Source organism: Sinocyclocheilus grahami, unplaced genomic scaffold, assembly GCF_001515645.1.
Source record: "Sinocyclocheilus grahami isolate Dianchi unplaced genomic scaffold, SAMN03320097.WGS_v1.1 scaffold1470.1, whole genome shotgun sequence".
Classification (NCBI taxonomy): domain Eukaryota; kingdom Metazoa; phylum Chordata; class Actinopteri; order Cypriniformes; family Cyprinidae; genus Sinocyclocheilus; species Sinocyclocheilus grahami.
Genome location: NW_015506649.1, coordinates 46,891 through 67,621, shown reverse-complemented (window position 1 = coordinate 67,621; position 20,731 = coordinate 46,891). Strand labels below are relative to the sequence as shown.

Genomic DNA, 20,731 nt, shown 5'->3' with positions numbered 1-20,731 from the left:
CTAGTATTAGTACTAGGCACATATTAATGCCTTATTCAGCATTACCATATTTTAGATTTCTTAACCCTACCCCATACCTGAATTTAACAACTACCTTACTAACCATTAATAAGCAGCGAATTACAAGTTTATTGAAGCAAAACTAGTAGTTAATAGTTAGTCCATAGTGAGAATTGGACCTTAAAATAAAGTGTGACCAATATGACTAATAAAAAGTGTTGGCAATATACTACAATGTCAAATATAAATAAATATTGACATACTATAGAGTATAGAATATGTTTGTTTTATTAGTACAGCATCCAAAATTTAGATACTATTACAGTTTTAATAAATATTTAGTTTTTATGTTTTCCATTTTTATGTCTATAAATGTGTCTATAAATGTTTATACATTTTTATTTCTATATATTTTATTTATTCAGTTGACGTTTATTTTAAGTAACGAAAATATTTTCGCATTGTTTTAGTTTTAGTTAATAATAACTCTGCCTGAAACAAACCAAAAAAACACACATTTAATAGTACTCAAGAACTAAAATGTAGTTTGACAACATAAAGAAATTAACAAAACAGACTTTTCTCATTAAATTATCTTTGATGCACGAACCCTGCAAAGCAACATGCTTAATCAAAACAAGTGTCTTGACAAAGTAAGGCTCTGAGACTCACAGATGCTATTATTCCTTTGAAATATAATAGCTTAAGAATATAAACACTCGGTACAAATTCCTATAAATAGTACTTGTAGATTTACTCAGCACCTGTCTTCTATCATTAGAGCTCCAAAGGGATTCAGGTTCTAAAATAGTGAGAAGGGTATAACTGCAGCCTGGAGATCTCCAAATGGGGGCGGGAACTCCAAAATGGGGTGGGAGCTCCAAAATAGGGCGTGGCTTCCTCCCATTGACAGACAGGCACATGACACGCATGCACAATTTTTTCCCCCAATCCACTTCAGGGCAAGCTCCGCCCCACAGCTGATTCTAAAGATTTTATTGGTTGAGTCAATTAAAGTGTTGATTTCCTACCCTATGCTACAAAAAATGCTAACTCTTAAACCTACCCCGCACCTGACCCTAACTTTAACCAGTGAAACTGACTGCACGGCGGGATTGGCGCTGAATAGCGTGGTAAAGAAAGATGCAGTTCAGGAGATAAACGGTTAATAAGATTATGCGATGTGAGATCGTTTCGTAACTCCCCAACCGGACCTCACCGGACAATGGCACCTTTTTAGTTACACTCAGCGTCACTACCCCCTCCTACCCTGCGAGCCCCGGGATGCCCCCGTTGCTTAGAACAAAGCACTGCGCTGGGACGGCTCCCCGGAGAGCGCGTGGGTGACTCCCGTTTATATCATTGAGAGAAAGAGAGAGCAGCTTCTTTTTAACACCTATGCCTGTCGAACAAGCAAACAGGACCAAGGACCAACACAGATCTCAGATTGGATGTTTGTGCAGCCGTTCAATAGTTTGCTAGAATTTAAGAATTTGTTGTTGTTGGTCGAGTCACACAGAAACAATAGAGGGACAGATGAAGCCTATATGCAGTACAGTATTTCAGTATTACAGTAAGTTCATACTCTATATGTAATGATGAAATATGTTTATTCATATTCTCGTTCTGGATCACCCCTGGTTTCCACTGAGATCACATCAGAGAGGGCATTGAGAGCAGGCATTAGCCAATGACTCAGTCCATACATCTGTTTTTACTTCTCATCTGGAGCAGAAAATGAGCAGTATTTGTCTGGGCACAAAGTAGAAGAACAGACAGAACAGCACTGCTGAACTGGGCTCTGAGTTGTTTGGGCTTTGTACAGTGGGTGTGTTATTCTAACTGTGTCTTCCAAAACTGAACAATCAGAGCCTTGTATAACCCACTTTCACTGTAATGAGTCTTCCAAGACTTCATAACCGCCCAACTGACTCCATTCACAGTATTAATGGACATTTGATTGGAGTGGCCACAATTTGGCAGCTTTGGCAGGCAAGTATCTTATAATTAGACATTTTATTTGAAATGCAGTCTGTCAGACCTCTCGCGTAGTGACCCTAGATCTAGAATGTGTTACTCAAACGAAGACTAAGTGCCTCTATAAGCCAAATAAGCATCACATCCTTCTATCAGAAAGCCAAACTGCATATCAGCCAAGACTGAAACAAGATTACAGTACATTACAGAGATTGTATCCCACAAACTCAATGGGGAGGGGAAAGATAAGCTTTTTTTTAAATAACTGTAAAAGCAATAAATAATGCGTAACCTCAGTAAATCCTCGACTGTGTCCCTGTGGGTGTACTCCTGAAAAATGACTACCATTGGACCATGATGAAACAAACTGTGCAGACTATGTAGAAACACAGTGGAATCCAAACATTCAGTCAACACAAACATGAACAAAAGGCATAAATTGTATGAGTGCATGCTATTAACACTAATTTTTCAAATATGTTTGAGGTAATTGTGTTTTCATAAAAACATTTTTTTTTACAAAAATAGGCTGTAAATATTCTGCAAACAAAACATTGAAAACTAAATGATTTTTGGTCTGGTGAACGAAACTCTGACCAATAAGATATGTTATAAATTGAACAAAACCTCACATAATTTTCAATGTCATCAGATAATCAATAAATAACATGAATAATCAAATTAATAATAATAATGAATTATACAACTACTATAAGTATATCCAACTGTCGAAAAATGTCAACTATATTATCATTCAGCTATATATTAAAAGCTGGATACACATAGTACCATCCTACTTTACCTGCATATATACTGTACATTCATATAAAGCAATATATATTATATAGAAAATCTCAGCTGTGTAATTGTTACAAAACTCTCCATATACACACACACACACATATATATATATATATATAAAGTTAGATATATTAAATTCCAACTTTATTTGCACACATACAGTATACTCAAAGTGAAATACACTAAATCGCAAATCTCAACGGCCTGATTTTTATTTCATAGCAAACAAGTATATTATAGCCAATCTCTTTATATAAAGTTAAATATGTAAGAATGTCCAACTTTATCTGCCATTTACTTGAATAGGATCATATATACTATATGCCAAATTTCAACTGCTTGATTACTTGCATCATCGCAAAATGTACTACAGTATATTAGCGTTCAACTAATGCGATATCATGATTTTCTTTAAAGCTGCTTTTGAAATGTGTATTGTGAAAAGCGCTATATATAAATAAATCTGACTTGACATTCAGATAAATGCTTGCATTAAAGCATATAAATTATATTTAGTTTTATTCTTGGTGTCAACAGACTTTTGTATGTGTTTCATTTCAAGGTACATTTTGATTTTATGTGGTGTGAAAGGGCCTTAAAAATGTTAACATTTTTTTGGTTATGCAAAAAGTTTCACATAAAGGAGGCATCTACACTTTTAGTGTTATGATGGCACAGAGGTCACAGTGCGTTTACCACATGAAACCAGATGTTTGTAAAGGCAGACAGCAGAGGAATGCCGCTTCCAAAGGGCTCTTTCAGCGTCTGTTTCCTGTGCTGGAGTGTCAGGATGAGCCAGCATTCTCTCTCTCGTCTCCTCTCCAGCCCCAAGGACAGAAAACAAACAAGGCCAATGAAGTCATCTGCCTGAGCACCCAAAGGGAGGCCTTCAGTTTGCCTGACAGAGCAGGGCGAGAGGAAAACGTGTGTGTTTCTGTATGTGTGTTTGAGAGAGTGAGCCACTCAAAGGCTAAAACAGACTGCTCTAGTAAGCATCAGGGGACAAGAGTCTGTGGGTCTCAACTACAGATGCATGTAGGAGCACCGCTGATGAAACTTCAGAGAGATACAGGATGCATTGTGCAGCTCAGCTGAAATACTGATGTCAGCTTTGTCTCTCTCAGTGCATAATCTCTGTAACAGATGGGGAGCTGTGGTTGATCAAAGCTATGATAACATTGCTGCGTTACTGCTGTCAAACACAGGATGTCAAACACAGGATCTGACATACGTATAAACATGCAACGACGTGCAGCCATCCGAAATGGTTACAGAATCAAGTGTAATGACTTCATGACTTAGAGTCTTACATAAAAACTGCATGTTACAACAGAAATTAAGCAAATGCACAGGTGAAGTACTAAATGACTTTTTGGAGCACCTACAGTAAGTGAACTCTACAGAGAGCTTGAAAAAGTGGTGAGAAAGAGAAAGACAAGGAAAAATAGATGGATCAAGGAGCATATATTGCTATCCTTTCCCTTTGGGATACTTCCCTTAGGACAGTGGTTTTCAAACCGGTCCTTCGAGCACCCCCAACACTGCACATTTTCTGTCTCCCTTATCTATCACACCTGATTCAACTCATCAGCTCATTAGTAGAGACTGCAAGACCTTAAATGGGTGTGTCAGATATAGGGAGACATACAAAATGTGAGGTGCTAGGGGTGCTTGCAGGACCGGTTTGAAAACCACTGAATTAGGATATGCAAGGCTGCATGTTTAGTGTCTTTATAGGATAATGAATTAGTGATAAAGAGCTTTTGTTTTGAGTTTTTATCCACATTCATAAAACAAAGGAGCTTACTGTATTAAATAAGGAAGCCTTTGTATGTGTGTATGAATATAAGGCAACGACATTTGTTTGCATTTACATTTTTGTAGATGTGTATTCTGATGCTGTTTCAAGCCATATAAGTGTCAGTATGAAGTCTGGAAGAGAGTGTTCAGAGAGCATTTTGCATGCCATATCACATTAAATATCCAATCATATTTAATTAGTTACACTACTGTATTTACGACAAACTATACAGAAAACAATATTCATATTCAATTAATATTTTCATGCAGCTATCAATGCTATTTATAACTCAATTAAAATTATAAACATTTTTGTATAAGGCATTTTTCTTGAAAAAAATACCCTAAAATATACAGTGCATACTGTATGCATGACCAAGCAAAATGTCTTGCTTTCCAGTAAAAATCCAACTTAAAAAACAATCTTGTTACTGGTATTTTTGTATAAAGTAGTTTTTGTTCATTTAAATAAAACTGAAATAAAATTAAATATAACTTAGAATAAAAAAAAAACTAAGTTGAAGTACTAAAATTATTAAAACTAGGTAAATATAAATATTTTTTAAAAAATAACAAAAATAGATAAAAGCTCATTCAAAATATATACTATAATAATCAAAATACTAATATATAAATAATACTTAAAGAGCCGCAAAACTGCATATTAGGAACATGAGTTAATAAAAAAATTACATTAAAATACACAATAAATAAATAAATCTATTTTTAGAAAAGAAAAAGCAAGTGAAGTGATGTGTGGCTAAGTATAGTGACCCTTTCTCGGAATTTGTGCTCTGCATTTAACCCATCCAAGTGCACACACACACACCGTGAACACACACCTGGAGCAGTGGGCAGCCATATTGCTGCGGCGCCCGGGGAGCAGTTGGGGGTTCGGTGCCTTGCTCAAGGGTCTCACCTCAGTCGTGGTATTGAGGGTGGAAGGTATTGAGGGTCATTCACTCCCCCCACCTACAATCCCTGCTGGACCTGAGATGTGAACCCGCAATCTTAAGGTTACAAGTTCGACTCTCTAACCATTAGGCCACGACTGCCCCCTAATGACTTTGACATTTTAAATGTTTGTAAATTATATTGTTCATTATTGCCTGCTGAATGTTTTATGTCCATTTACTATTTTGAAATTTTTGGATTCAGTTTAATACATTTTGTTATTCTATTACTACTATCCTTCTGGGGGGGAAAATCTTCTTAAAGGGGTCATATGATGCGATTTCAAGTTTTCCTTTCTCTTTGGAGTGTTACAAGCTGATGTGCATAGATAAGATCCCTGAAGTTGCAAAGACTAAAGTCTCGAAACCAAAGAGATATTCTTTATCAAAGTTAAGACTCTGCCACGCCCCCCTAAAACGGCTCGTTCTAACACGCCCCCACATATCTAGGTCACTATGTGGGAATATTTGCATAATGCGCCCAAATGTGCACGCAAAGAAAGAAGGCATGGTTTCAGTAACCGCAGTTAGTGTTGAAGCAGCATGTCAGGGAGACGCTGTGTGTTTCTAGGCGAAAGCAAAAGCACTTTATTTGGCCTTCCGAAAGTAGATGCATTTAGGAATCTTTAAGATGACTTACAACAGAACAGCAATTTCTATGCATTTTATGGACAACCGTTTCATGAACCTAGGAGAGGAGGTAATTCTGACTTTGCTATGACAATATGGCGCTTCTGAATCAGCTAATGTTTTGTTATTAGTTTAAGTATTTGCTATTGACTGTGCAAATGCAGAGTTTTGCGCATCGTGTGTGTGTGTGTGTGTGTGCGCGCAGAGAGAGAGAGAGAGAGAGACAGCGTCACATCACAGTAGAATCAGCCGTCTTAACCGCGGCTTGTGTACTGCATCATTACTGTGTCTGTTCCCCTTTCTGGCTTGAACTGATGGTAAAACTAATGACATTATTTACTGTCTTTACATTTATTTTGAAAGCTGAAGCTCGCGATTATGGTAAGGGGCGTTACATTTCCGACGAGTGCTTGCGGTGTTCGGCCAATCACAATGCACTAAGTCAGCTGGCCAATCAGAGCAGACTGCGCTTGTCGGAAGAGTTTGAGAGAGGTGGGGCATAGAGGACCTACAATAATGTACAGTATTTGAAAAATAATGGGTTGTTTGAACATTAAAGCATGTCAACATATTCTGTTACACCAAATAATGATCTTTAAAAAAAGCATCATATGACCCCTTTAAAAACAAAATGACAGTCAAAACGTTTTTGCCTATAAAAATGCGGATTGTCTTAATAGGAGTGATGTTGTAGTAGTGCTCTGTGTGAGAGAGATCTAGAGTCCATATGGAGATCTGATGGGGTCTGACAGGACGCAATGCTTCACTGAGACAGACCGGCCAGCCCCACAGCAGGATACTCCATAAATACCCCATCACTACCTCTTTCTTTTGTCCCCTCTCTCATTTTAGCTCATCAAACATGAAATGAAGGTAGATGCATTAATAAACAAAAGGGACTGTGCAAATTAAGCATAAATAAAGCCCAAAATCATCATTTAGATATTCTGCTCCGGACGGCCATGCGGGGAGTTACGTAACAGACTCTAATCCTTTGTGCTATGCAGCACAAAAACAGAAGAAGCGGCTTCACCATTAAAAGAGTCAGGACAGCTTCTATCCATCTCAAATTACTGCTTCTCGGAAACTGTGTTTATACATTGTGATTAATACAGACACCATGTTAATGACTGGCAGCGTAATATTTTGATAGCCTAACAAAATTGCTTCAGTATTTTTCCCTCAAATTTGTACAGCTCTGACAAAAATTCAACATGAAGTTTGGAGTCTTATTTTCCACATAAATCATAAAGAATCAGAAATACGCCCGAAACAGGATTAAAAATGTCAAGCAAATGAGCTGATCTCAGTACTGTGATATTTAGATCCACATCCTGTTTGTACTTTGGGTCTGTAGGGAAATACTGAGTCACCAAATAAACCGAAGTCCTCTCAAATCAATACTGACACACAACTTCAGTATTCTGCACTAATTTGGCAGCAGTACACATAGTGGCCTGTACAAGCCGGTGAACACAAACCACATTCCCGCTGGCTGGTCTCCCAGATGAGCTGTCCTGGTTTTGTTCACCTCTCCATGCTGCTGCCTCAATGACAAGCAATGTGATGCTCAATTAAACCTGACTCATTTTCTCAAATTCTCCTCTGAGAGGTTCAGACAGGTTAAAGTTCACACATTCAGGATAGACTCCTGCTTTAGGCATCTGACCTACATGAAGAGAAGGTTATACTACATGACAAAAGGTCGAACAAATTGTCGCTTTGGCTATGATTAGGTTCTAAAAACAAATTTTGCAGTGCATGCTGATAATGGTCATTTGCTAAATACATTTGTCCTGTACAGCAGGCTTTGGTTTACTCACCCTCATGCTGTTCCAATCCCATGAGACTTTTGTTCATCTTCAAAACACAAATGAAGATATTTTTATTGAAACCTGAGAGAAATTAGTTCATTACACTAAAACGTTGACACTTTGAAAAGTTAATCCTACAAGAAATCCACATGAATATAATAGTTTAATCCAAGTCTATTGAAAACATGATAGATTTATTTTATGAACAGATATTATCTCACCTTTTGTGGCTTTAGGTGTCACTACCAAAGTGAGAAAGAAAAAGCCTCGCATTTATCTGCCCGATGTGATCATGACATTGATAAATAGTTGCGGTGCAACACTAAAGTTTTAGCTGAGCATTGAGAAAATTAAATTTCTCAATATTTATGCATGTTATCCATCTGTGCCTTTTTGTTAAAGTAGACTCCTATTTATTTCTATGTGGATCACTGAAAATCCATTACTGCTCTCTTAGGACAAATGATATGTGCACAACAGTCCCACAAAATGCTGTTGGATGTGAAATAAGGTGAAAATTCAGCTTTGACGTCACAGGATTCAATTACATTTTAAAATAGAAAACTGATGCTTTAAATTGTAATAATATTTCACAATATTACTGTATTTTTATCAAATAAATGCAGCCTTGATGAGAATAAGAGATTTCAAAAGAAATTTAAAAAATCTTACTGACCCCAAATGTTGAATAGTAGTGCATGTTTTTTCAAATAATAAATTTAAAAAAGATTAATATGACACCCCAAACTAATTATAATCATTAGTTAATGATATTACTACTCCACAATATGTTTTTTTAGGGATTTGAGTACTAACTGAGAGACTGTTGACTCAAACAAATACACACACATTACTGATTCCTCCATTAACAAAGAAGCCACAGCGCCCAAACAGCATAAGGGAAAAAAAATCAATCAATCAATGATGCATTTAAAGAGTATTCAGTGGAAATCCATCTGCCCCCATCACGGCTTTATATGACAGCTCGTCTCAGCCATGAATGCTGTGATTCAGAAAGTCTCCTGGAAATGTCAGGGAAGTTTTTGGACAAGGTGGTTGTAGTGACATAAATCAGAGTTATGGGGTGGGAGGAGAGGTTTAGTGTTTGTGTTATTGAGGAGAGGGGTAATAAAATCACTGTGGGGCTTGAACTGAACCCCAGAGCACACAGGCGGAGCCGCGAAAACATCAGCAGCCAAAGAGACCATTCCTCATCTCCTGGCTCCAGAGAAGGGGTGGAGAAGAGAGAGCCAGAGGGTGGACACCACACCACAGAGAGAGAAAAAACAACTATTTCTAATTGTCTGCAATTATTAATCTGCACAGCGGTAACATTCATAGAGGCCATTTATGGTACACCCTTATTCTTTTTTCATTTTGGAATGGGAAAAGACATGAGAGAGAGGGAGTGGATGAGAGTCAGCTGATGGAGTGCACACCACAGAGAGAGAAAAAACAACTATTTCTAATTGTCTGCAATTATGGTAAAATGTGAATAATCTGCACAGCGGTAACATTCATAGAGGCCATTTATGGTACACCCTTATTCTTTTTTCATTTTGGAATGGGAAAAGACATGAGAGAGAGGGAGTGGATGAGAGTCAGCTGATGGAGTCGGCTGAAGAGGGAACAGCACCACAGGCGATCTGGCAGAGTTATTCACTAAACTCCATCCACATGGAGCTCACAGTAACCCCACTTCCCACAATTACAATAACTGCAAACTTTCACACACACACACACATGAATTCTTTATATGGTGATCCTGTTAAAGTTCATTTGATTTTTCCAGATATGAGGAACTTAACTGTTCAGGAACCTTTACTTTTGGAAAATGGATCCTATGAACCACAATGCCCTGAATGTGCTATTTTTTAGGACTTAAGAGTTCAAAGAAGCATGGAAAGTTGTGTACAGTGTGCTGCAGTGATTAAGTATTTTTGTAGGCCAACCTGGAAGTTACCAACCGGAAGGCCATTTAGCATTACCCCGGTTTCCTCGACAAAATGCCAATAGGACTCTTCCTTTGACTTTTTGATTAACGCAGAAAATAAGCTCTGTGACCAACAAAAGTTTTATTCTTACACGTTTTGTTCATCATGATAATCTGAACACAATTTTATGAATTTTAAAGCATAAATGCAAACCACAGAAGCAAAAAATTAAATGTAGGCTAAAAGAACTACACCTCTTTCGCATGACTTCCATCACTAAGCTTCTGACATCTCTTTCGAACTCTATATAAAATCTACAAGGTGGAATTGGAGTTAGAATAGCTTGCAAGAGCATGAGTATAAAAACAATGACTATAAGTAGATGAGTTTACCTGTTGGTTGTGAAAACATGATTTTTTTTTTAACATGGTGAACATGAATTTTTGGAGGTTGTGTTAACCACAGACCTTATTTCAGGCATTTAACCAAAAACTCATTCAAAAAAGCAACTGACTTTGGGAGGATGAAGTTGGCAGATAAAAAATTCTAGCTAATTTCTTTGTTTTATTGCAGCAATCTATTGCAAGCACAGAACCGCTGCCCAAAAATGAAAGTTTTGTCATCATTTACTCACCAACAATATTCATAGTGACAATGTCAGGTTTGTTAGAAAGCTAAATTAGGAAATAAATTAGAGCAGAGGAGAAAAGCAGGGAAGAGAAAGAAGACAATCGGAGCTAATGCTTCTGTTAACCAGCCAAGCAATTATAAAAGGCCAAATTTTGGACAATTAATCAGTTTGGCCAATGAATTCATCACTGAAAATGAGTTTAGCTAGTAGTTGAGCAACAGTAGATAAATAGCATGCATATATGGATTTATTAAGTGATAGCAATTACAGAGTATGATACATGTTAATGTAAATGTACAGCCCCATCCAGATTCATACTATAATTCTACTTTTAAAAAAACGAGCAAATCAAGGTTTTTGGGGAGTCAGGCTTTGTTTGTGTGGCAATTTAGTACTTACCCGGTAAAACATTATTTCTATACACGATGTCTCAGTGCAAGCTAATGGAATGTCAGAAAAATGTGTACTTAATTTAGTGAGCTCTCAGCATTCAGTTATGTTTGTTACTCTTAAACACTGCCATCCTACCAAAAGCTTGCTTCATTTGTCAACACATTCCAGGCTGACAACTAGCCTGTTATGGCTGCTACTCACCATCATAATGGACAGCAATGAAACAGTATTGTGTCTGCTGGACCATCTCTTGACACTCTGACCTCATCCCATTACCTTCACGTACTTCACAGATGCCTCTCAACATGGCAACAGTAGAGAGGTTAACAAGGCCATTGAGAGAGGTCAACAACCTCACTCCAGGCTTTTGGAGATTAAGTGTGAACAAATGCTGTAGTTTCACGGTGCTCTACAAAGCTGTGACTTCCAGACTCATGTCTCTACGGTAGACGGCTAATAAGTCTGTCTGATGGCCTGCATGTAGAATGGGGGTGTTTAAGGACACAAAATGAGAGCTGTTTATATTGCTGTGCTAGGCTGTGTGGATCGTAATCCCCTCACAAGACGGGGCAATCTAAGCCTACACGGCTCTTTAGACATGCCTGAGAGACTGCCGTCATGGTTCAGCATGACTGGACTGTGCATAAGCCCTCTAGTTTACACAGCCTGCTGTGCCAAAGACAGAGACGCATTATTTCAAACTATAGATCTGCAATCTTTTAACCTGAGGTTCTCATGCAGCCATCAATTATACAAGTGACAAATTCCACTAAAGACTGATTTCTGGATTATCTTACATAGCCGGTAAAAGCCTTCAGAGGGTACGTCAATATAGGATTTCATCAGCTCTATAATTGAATTGCTATCTGCATGGCATTTATTTACAGCATCTCATGAACTTTATGCAAACTTTATGTTCAGAACAGCCAATTTGCACATGGGTTTTTATGCAAAAAAGAGCCTTGGTAACACTTTAATTTAAGGACCAGTTCTCACTATTAGCTATTAACTTATTAGCATGCATATTACTAGCATGTTGGCTATTTATTAGTACGTATAAAGCACATATTAATGCCTTATTCTGCATGACCATATTTTAGATCACTTGATCCTATCCCATACCTAAACTTAACAACTACCTTACTATTAATAAATTAGGATTTTATAGAGGGAAAAGTCATGGTTAATAGTTAATTAATAGTGAGAATTGGTCCCCAAACTAAAGTGTGACCAGAGCCTTTAATTGGATATTGCATAATTTTTATACTATATTCAAAACAATTTATAATAATGCATAAAAACAAATAAATATCAAATATAGAATAACTTATATTAAAATAAATATGGTAGAAATTTTAATCTAATTTCTTCAATTTTTATTTGATTTATTAATTCATTTATTTATTTTAAATGTTTATAAATATGTTATAAATGTTTATTTAAAAATATGTTTCTATACTGACTCTATATTTCTGTACTGAATATACTGAAATCACTTTTCATTTATTTTTTAAACACATTAAAGAGAGAACATTATAGAGAACACAAAAATGAACGCCACATTTCTGATTCACCCATCAAATCAGTTTTACTATCAACTCTATTAAACAGCAGTACTACAGAGACAGAGAAACTATCTACAAAATACATGTGACTAACATAAATTTAATGTGACTACAATTGTGAATCAATTGCAACTACAAATGAGAACTAAAATGCTGACAATTACATACATTAAAGTTTAAACCTCATCCCCTCCCTGTTGGATTGGTCTTGTGCGAGGTCTATAGACTGGATGTGGGTGGCCACACACATTAGAGGGTCAGTCTGTATAAATGGTGATGACAAACTGGTTAAAGCTTCAGTCCCTCTGAACATAAATCTGATTCTCCTAAAACAGACTGCAAACTTGGCATTCCCCTTCCATCTTCCACTCTTGAACTAATGTTTACACACCTAATTACAGATCAGAGGTTAAAATGCAGGCAAGGTCAGCAGTTGTAAAGCATGTTGTAAACTCTGGCATGTTGCATGGTTTGCTTGTTTGCAGTCAGTGGGAGATGCACTGGACAAGCCAGCAGCACAGCAGAAAGAGGTGAGTGTCAGAGCAAGCCTCAGGCAGAGAGAGCAGCTTGTCTCCTATCATAACTCACATCATGGGACACACTGTGCAGTGGAAACAGTTGTGAGCCGAGGACCCCTGCGTTGCATCAGCTTGGAGACAGATGGAGAGAAAGTGCTGCATGGTTTACATATCTCGCAGGCCAAAGTATATAAAATCAGGGGACGTACAAAAAAGACAGTGTTTTTATAAGGTTTCTTTCTCAGTGTGGGGGTGTGCAGATTTGCAGAGCCCTTTGACAGGGCAGATTCCTGACTAATAGAAAGCAGGCCAAGCACGAGATGCTGAGCTAGTTCAGCGAGCGTTTCTCTGTAGAAGTGCACGATATATCGGTGGCCAAAATATTATTTTTTAATAACCGGGAACATTTATTATTATTGTGTTGAATGTTGAAAATGGAATTACAGCCATTATTTTGTCGTGTTCACTAATAACAGCCGTTAATTGGGTCTAATAATTCACATGCACACACAATTTTTATTTGCATAATTCACAACAAATGCATGCACATGAATTTGTTCTTAACTTGTTCTGAAGTTAATGACTTTGGATTATTCTAAATGAGCAACCAAGTGCCTAAGGTTAGTAATTTGCATAAAACACACACAAACCATCTCCATATAAGGACTTTACACACAACCTTTCCTTTATATCCTTTTGTCACTCTCAGCAAACATACGTTGTGCTCTAAAGACTCGATCTCGCATGAGAACACATGCAGTAAGTAGGGATGTAACGATTACCGGTTTGACGATAAATCATGATAAAATTCCCCACGGTTAGTATTACCGTTTCATCTTTAAATTATCATTAAAACATTAGATTACCGCGATTTGAACAACTCACGATAAATAAATACTGTCCAGCATAAAGCACAGTTTTAAGTAACAGTCTCACGTGCGCACAGCAGCAGAGTAGCTTCGTTTTGAGTGAAAACAGGGAGGAAAATCTGGGAGGTTTTAAAAGAGTGCTAAGGGAATTATACAAATTAATATATGAATTAATTAATTATATGAATGTACCTCTGAAGGTTCTGACTGTCTTCAGAAATGATTTGATGGCATTTTGTTTTCATCTTCGCTCCATGTAATACCTAAAGGAAATTTCTTAATCGCAATACTGCTTTGTCCACGGAGGTTACGGGAAACAGCTCTAATTCAGTTTTTCCATAAGTGTTACCTGCTGTCAGCGAGTGGATTTACAGAGACTTATATTTACGTTCAGCCTGTGTGCAGTTTCTATCTGGCCAAAAACGGACAGAATTTGCATGCCCTGCTGTAAATTTTGACCGGTTGATGAAAAACAAGCTTATGTGGATTCTACACATTTAAACAATTCAGATAAGTTATCTAGAATTATTTATGGAGCAGATAAAATGCATATAATCATTTATTAATCAATTATCCTTTTGACTTATATCTTTTCTTTATTTAAAGGCTGAAATGAGAGGTTTACCTTTTTATTAAACTTTTTCAAAGCTTTATTTGAACATTTACGTTAGATATTTCAACATGCTATTAAACTGTTGTCAGTCAAGTTGTCATTTAAAATCCGAACATCATTGGTAAATGTTATTGTTTTAGTGATTATGCAAACAAAAAGTCATTTTATTTGTTGTTTGTTGATTTTTAAATATAAAACTTGAAGTGATTTACGTGTCGGTACTTTTTTAACATCTCCAGCACATTTTAACAATACCGTGAGAATACTGATAATCGTGATAATTTTGGTCACTATAATCGTGATAAGAAATTTTCATACCGTTACATCCCTAGCAGTAAGATCATCGAGCAATGGAGAGTGTCATCCTCAAAACCAGTTCAAATACAACAAACACAGTGCATACTTCTAAACAGACTCTGATTACAGATCGCGAATTAACCATCTCATTAGCTATATATGATGAAATATATATGTAAACATTTTAATTTTCACAGTGTGTTTTTTTTAATAGCCATTAAAACAGTTAAAACACAAAAAGAACACTTATCAGTTATTTTGTCTGCCACAAAATGCTGCTGATTGTTTACATTATTACTCCTCAGCTACATTATTGTCCCTAAAATGGCATTGCATCCTTGGGGAGTGTGATATTTATCATCTATGATAATATTGTAATCGTTGCTTTAACAGTTTGGAAGCTGACATTATGGAAGTTTACATTCAATTGATTGGCAACAGCCTATAGTCTTATTCCAACTGAATTTATTGATTAAATGCAAGAATTTTACATGAAAAGATACATCTTTTCAGTGCACACATCTAATAATTTTAGAAAACAGAAGCAACTATAAAGTTCAAAATGCCCCTGGAAATCAATTTAGGGCAGCAGATATCGCCCCTTAATAAAAAAAGTTTATTTCTGTCACTTGAACTGACCACCACACCGAATATGACAAGCTTTGGGAGTCAGCTGTCCATGACCAGCCAAGGTACCAGCACAAAAACACTCAACAAAATATTGGCTAAATACCTTGACCTAATTTTTGGTCAGTATTGTATTTGGTCAATATCAAATTAGAGATGCACCGCTAGTGCATCCCTACTTCTCTAATCATGCAAATGTATGCAAAATCACACATCACTGGGAATCATATCTTGCTGCTCCAAAGACCTCAACAGAAAGTGGATGGACATCTTTGTGGGAGGAGCTAACAGCCTGTCACTATCACTGTGCCGACTTCACTCTCTGAGGTCAATAGTGAAGCTTGGTTTTGCTCAACATCACAGCAGTCAGTGGCATTACTCTGACATCTTGACTATATGGATTTAGCAAAATAATGGCTCCTTGCATTTCTCATTATTACAACACTTTCAAGAACTGTGTTTGACTCATTTATTCCGTGTAATCCTATCTGAACTAAAATTGCCCTGTGCTCTGTGATAGATTGAGATTAAGGAGAAGTCTATAATCGAGCCGAGCGATGCAGATTGTACTGTTCCAATTTGTAAATCCATCAAGAAAGTTAATCCATGTGATATATTAGCAGAAAGTGAAAGACAAAACCAAGAAAACAGTGGCACACATTGATTTTCTCTCAGGAATATTAATGGATGGCTCCTCTCTCAACATGATACAGATCAGCTGCTTCCATATACATACACACATACCCATAAATAGACACATTTGCATATCTCAGCAAATCAGCCAACACTAGATGTACTGTCAGAACTCCAATCAGGTAAAAATACCATTATTCTTTCAAAATTCAGACAGCAAAGTCTTTGAATGAATAAATTGCTATGTTAGAGCCACTCCAGCAACTAAATCAAAGATTTACGGTATTCTCTGTGTCAGCGATGAATTTTTCCCACACCAACCATATCAGAGATAACCTCGTAAATTTGGTGCCTTAGAATGCTGGTGTATTGACATGCACTTCCAATCAGGACAAAAATAGCAGGCAAGTTTACAAAGCAACGCCTGCCAAAAGCCATCCAACACCCTTACAAACTCTATCTACATTCACGCAGCAGATGCCAAATTCACTCTAAAACAGATGCTTTGTTAATTTGATCAGTCTCTATATTTGTCAATCAAACACTAAAGACCTTCACATGCCTGGTTCAGTAAGGCTGTCACTGCAGTTGGTTAAAAGTTATATGAGCTACATGGAATGTATGTCACATGACCTAGTGATCACTGAGCACTTACTTTTGATTCCCATTTCCCACACACTGTTAGCAACAGCTGGGCTTTCATAGTGCAACCAGCCTTACAACATATTGACTTGCCTCTCTTAATACTATAAACACACTGACAGCTCATGTGAGTGATTCCCTTCGGTTTGACTCATAAAAGAAGTCTGTTGATATTAAACTGCCTGCACTTGTGAAATTATAAAACTATGTGCAATAAAATACAAAGACTCAAGGCCTTAAAATAAAATACTGATATTAAATAGCTGCCAGGATAGTTTGTCAATTCTCATTCATATTGTTATGCAGGATATCAATTGTAAGATATACATCATAAACACAATCATTAAATGGTTTCAGAGACTGATTGAAAGAACCAGCATGCATTTTCATACAAACACATGGCATAGGGAGTATATAGATAAAATATCAAATCTAACTTTCACCCACCCACTTCCATCCTAAATGCTTCCAATGGGATGCCTGAAAGCAGCTGGGTATGGCGAACCATGTGCAGTGCCAAAAATCAGTGTCAGTATGTAGTCATTTGGAGCCTCAAAATTTTAAAGATGGCTACAAGTACAAGTAATAGTGGTGCGTGAATGCTGCATATCCTGTTTCACATATTGTAGTTTTAAAGCCCTCAAAAATACAAATAAACATTCTGCTAATTAAATATGTCTCATAATAAGACTGGAAGTGCAGAGAGGGGCTTTTCTGACAGTGTGAAGAATGTCTTAATAACAGCAGAAAAGTATCTGGTCTGATATTTCATCTTCCACTGATAGAAATCACAAGTGGGTTCCTAGAGTCTGGTGATAAGGGACCTTGTGTTTTCAGTTAACAAGACCTTACTCTACGTTGATAGATGAAACAGAATTCTTCTGCTGAGTGTGGTGAGCATGACAGGTAAGTTGGTCAAAGTTAAGCCTGATTCTTTTACAAAGGAGCAGGAAAAACATGACTGATGTTCTTGTAGTGTGTTTAAGTACTTCAGTGTCTCCCAACTTGACAAACACTTGAATCATTACATTAAAATTACTGGGTATTTTATATATTTTTCTTCACTTTTAAGTTGTTTCAATGCAATATGATATGCTATATGGAATTAACTGATTCACAATTTGACAGTCACTAAAAACACTGTCTTACAATTTACCATAACTCTTGTCATATAGCACATAAAACAAATGCGGTTTTAAACAACAGCTGGCTGAAGAAAGCTGTAGTACTGAAGTAACATTACTTCTTATTTTTGGGGGAGGGGTGAGGGTTAAAATGGGGGTTGGGGTGTAAAATGTGACAGATGAAGACCCCTTAACACCAGCAAAACCTTTGGAAGTAAACTGTTTTGTGAAACACACACACACACACACACACACACGTCTGGTTCACTATCCTTGTGGGGACTCCCCATAGGCGTAATGGTTTTTATACTGTACAAACTGTATTTTCTATCGCCCTACACCAACCCTACACATAAACCTACCCCTCACAGAAAACTTTTTACAATCTCAAAAAAACTCATTCTGTATGATTTATAAGCTTCTGTACCCATGGGGACATCAATTTAGGTCCCCACGGTGACAAGTCCCCATGAGTTGGTGTGTATTCAGGTTTAAGTCCCCACCAGTATAGAAAAACATGTACACACACACACACACACACACACACTACATTCATTCTTAGATAACATCATTAAGGGTCTTTAGCAAGTCACAGTTATCATACAGTGCATACCACTAGTCAAAGATCTGAACCTACTGAGAATGAACTACAGGGATTTGTGAGAATGTTAAATACACACAGAGAATAAATACAAAGACTATTCAGACAATGTGTCTCCAGGAGGGACGCTCCATATGCTGTAATTAAAAAAGACACTGGGATGCCATAATTACTTTTGCTGGGATAAATTGGTGTCTGCCTACATTCAACATAATTATGACCTTTGTAAGATAAAGCACTCAGTCACTTCACTCTCACAGCCAGACGAACAGCACAAACAACGTACATAAGCACAAATGAAGACAAACTAAGATGAACTTTATATTTAAAAAAATTAGTAAGACCAATTACAGTGTTACTACTAGCACAAATGTTGCTGTAAAGTAACATTTTACACATGAAGTCAGGAAATTAATTTAATAAAGTTTAACTTTTAACAGATTTTACACATCAAATAAAAAATGTATTCTAATGAGATGCTATATGTTAGCATCAGTTGTTACTATTAAAATTGTATCAGTAAACAATAAAATATACTTGTGCCTCATAAATATACTTGTATCATTTTAAAACTGAAAAGGTACTATTGACAAAAATACAGTTCAATGTCAAAAACTGTAATCTGTCACCAGTAGGCTAATGCAATAGTCGCATGTCACTATTGGGATAGTGACTATTCAGCAAAGAAACAAGTAGGCTACTACTTACTAATAAAGATAGGCTGCTAGTCACTTTTAACTAATCTAATGAATAAGTACTAGCATCTAGTTACTAGTTATAGTGATATTAAAAGGCGCATACTGTCACTATACTGTATAATAAATTACCAGTAAATAAAAAATAAATACTACAGTAACAAAAATAGCTAGTTTGTAAGCAATGCATGTTAAAAACGACTTTCCATAAACATGAAGCATCTGTAACGCTGTGAGCTGAAACTCGCACTAAAGTTTTCAAGTAGATTTCAGTCACTCACCGTTGACTGCGTGAAGAGCGCTTGAGCAATACCGTGCATAAAGAATTCAACGCTTCTGAAGAAAGCGTCCTGGTATTTTCACTGCTTCCAAAGCATGGTGAAGTTCACGCAGATCTGAACCGCCTTCGCTCTACTCCTCTCTAAAAGTAAGACAAACTCCCGTTGCTGAAGGTTAATACGCGCAGCCGCTACACATCTCTGCGTCCGTCCTCCTGGAAGCGACTGCAGCAAACTGCCTGGAATCCCGCTGCTGAGTCGCGCTGCCCCTCGCTCCTCGAGAGTGAGCACGCCTCACAATCGCTCCCGACCGCTGATCTGGAGCGACAAGCTGTACGGCTATGGGAGAGTGGCCACGCACGGGGGCTCGCGACGGGCGACACGTTCAAGTTCAGGAAGCAACTTAAACTCTGTTGTAATTTATGGTGAATGTGAACCAACAGTAAACAGGCACTGCACCGTCTGCTTATTAGACACCTAATGCTGAGGCGAGAATATGTCGACTACAAACATTTCGTATCAATAAAAAAAATAAAGTTGTCATAATTGCTGTATTTCTAGAGCTATAGGTTCTGACAAGGTTTTAAGTTCACAAAAGTCAATATGTTACCTTTTTATGGAATGTTGTCACATGAGTATTATTTGTTCTATAAATCTGTCCTGTCCAGTTATTAGTTACAGTATTTGTTGCCAAAATGGTTTGATATTTACATTTTGCTGTTTAATGAATTGTTTCATGCTTCATAATTGTTTTACTGTGTAAATGTGAAATATATAAGTTCTATTGTCACAACTTACCATGTAGTTTTTTTAGGTACTAATATGTACTTTTAAGGTACATTTAGGGGTAAACAAGGTACAAAGATGTAACTTTAAAAGGGTCATATGATGTTGCTAAAAATAACAATATTTTGTGTATTTGGTGTAATGAAATGTGTTTATGCGGTTTAAGGTTAAAAAAACACATTATTTTCCACATACTGTACATTATTGTTTCTCCTCTATGCCCCGCCTTTCTGAAACGCATTGATTTTTACAAAGCTCATCGGTCTGAAAAGCGAGGTGTGCTCTGATTGGCCAGCTATCCAGTGCATTGTGATTGGCCGAATAACTCAAGCGTGTGACGGAAATATTATGCCCCTTACCATAGTGTGATGCCGTGTCCCGGCCGGAGCGATGAGACAAAAACATTACAACCCATTATAAACGAGGCATTCGTTGCATCCAGTGGGGACATAATTACAGATTATAATGACTTATACTGTCTTTTTACGCATTGCATCGCGCTGGGTAAACATAAAACCATGTCTGCATTTATGATCGGAGAAATGACAAA

The 20,731-nt window shown here is 37.1% G+C and overlaps 1 protein-coding gene across 1 annotated transcript in view; it reads right to left on the bottom strand.

Moving 5' to 3' along the window:
• LOC107570533 (leucine zipper putative tumor suppressor 2 homolog) overlaps positions 1–19,751 on the bottom strand; it is a 74,123-nt gene extending 54,372 nt beyond the window's left edge. The window contains exon 1 of the mRNA XM_016256760.1: positions 19,399–19,751. The gene's annotated coding sequence lies outside the window, so the exon portion shown is untranslated. The remainder of the gene's footprint in view (positions 1–19,398) is intronic.
• Between the last annotated feature and the right edge of the window lie 980 nt (positions 19,752–20,731).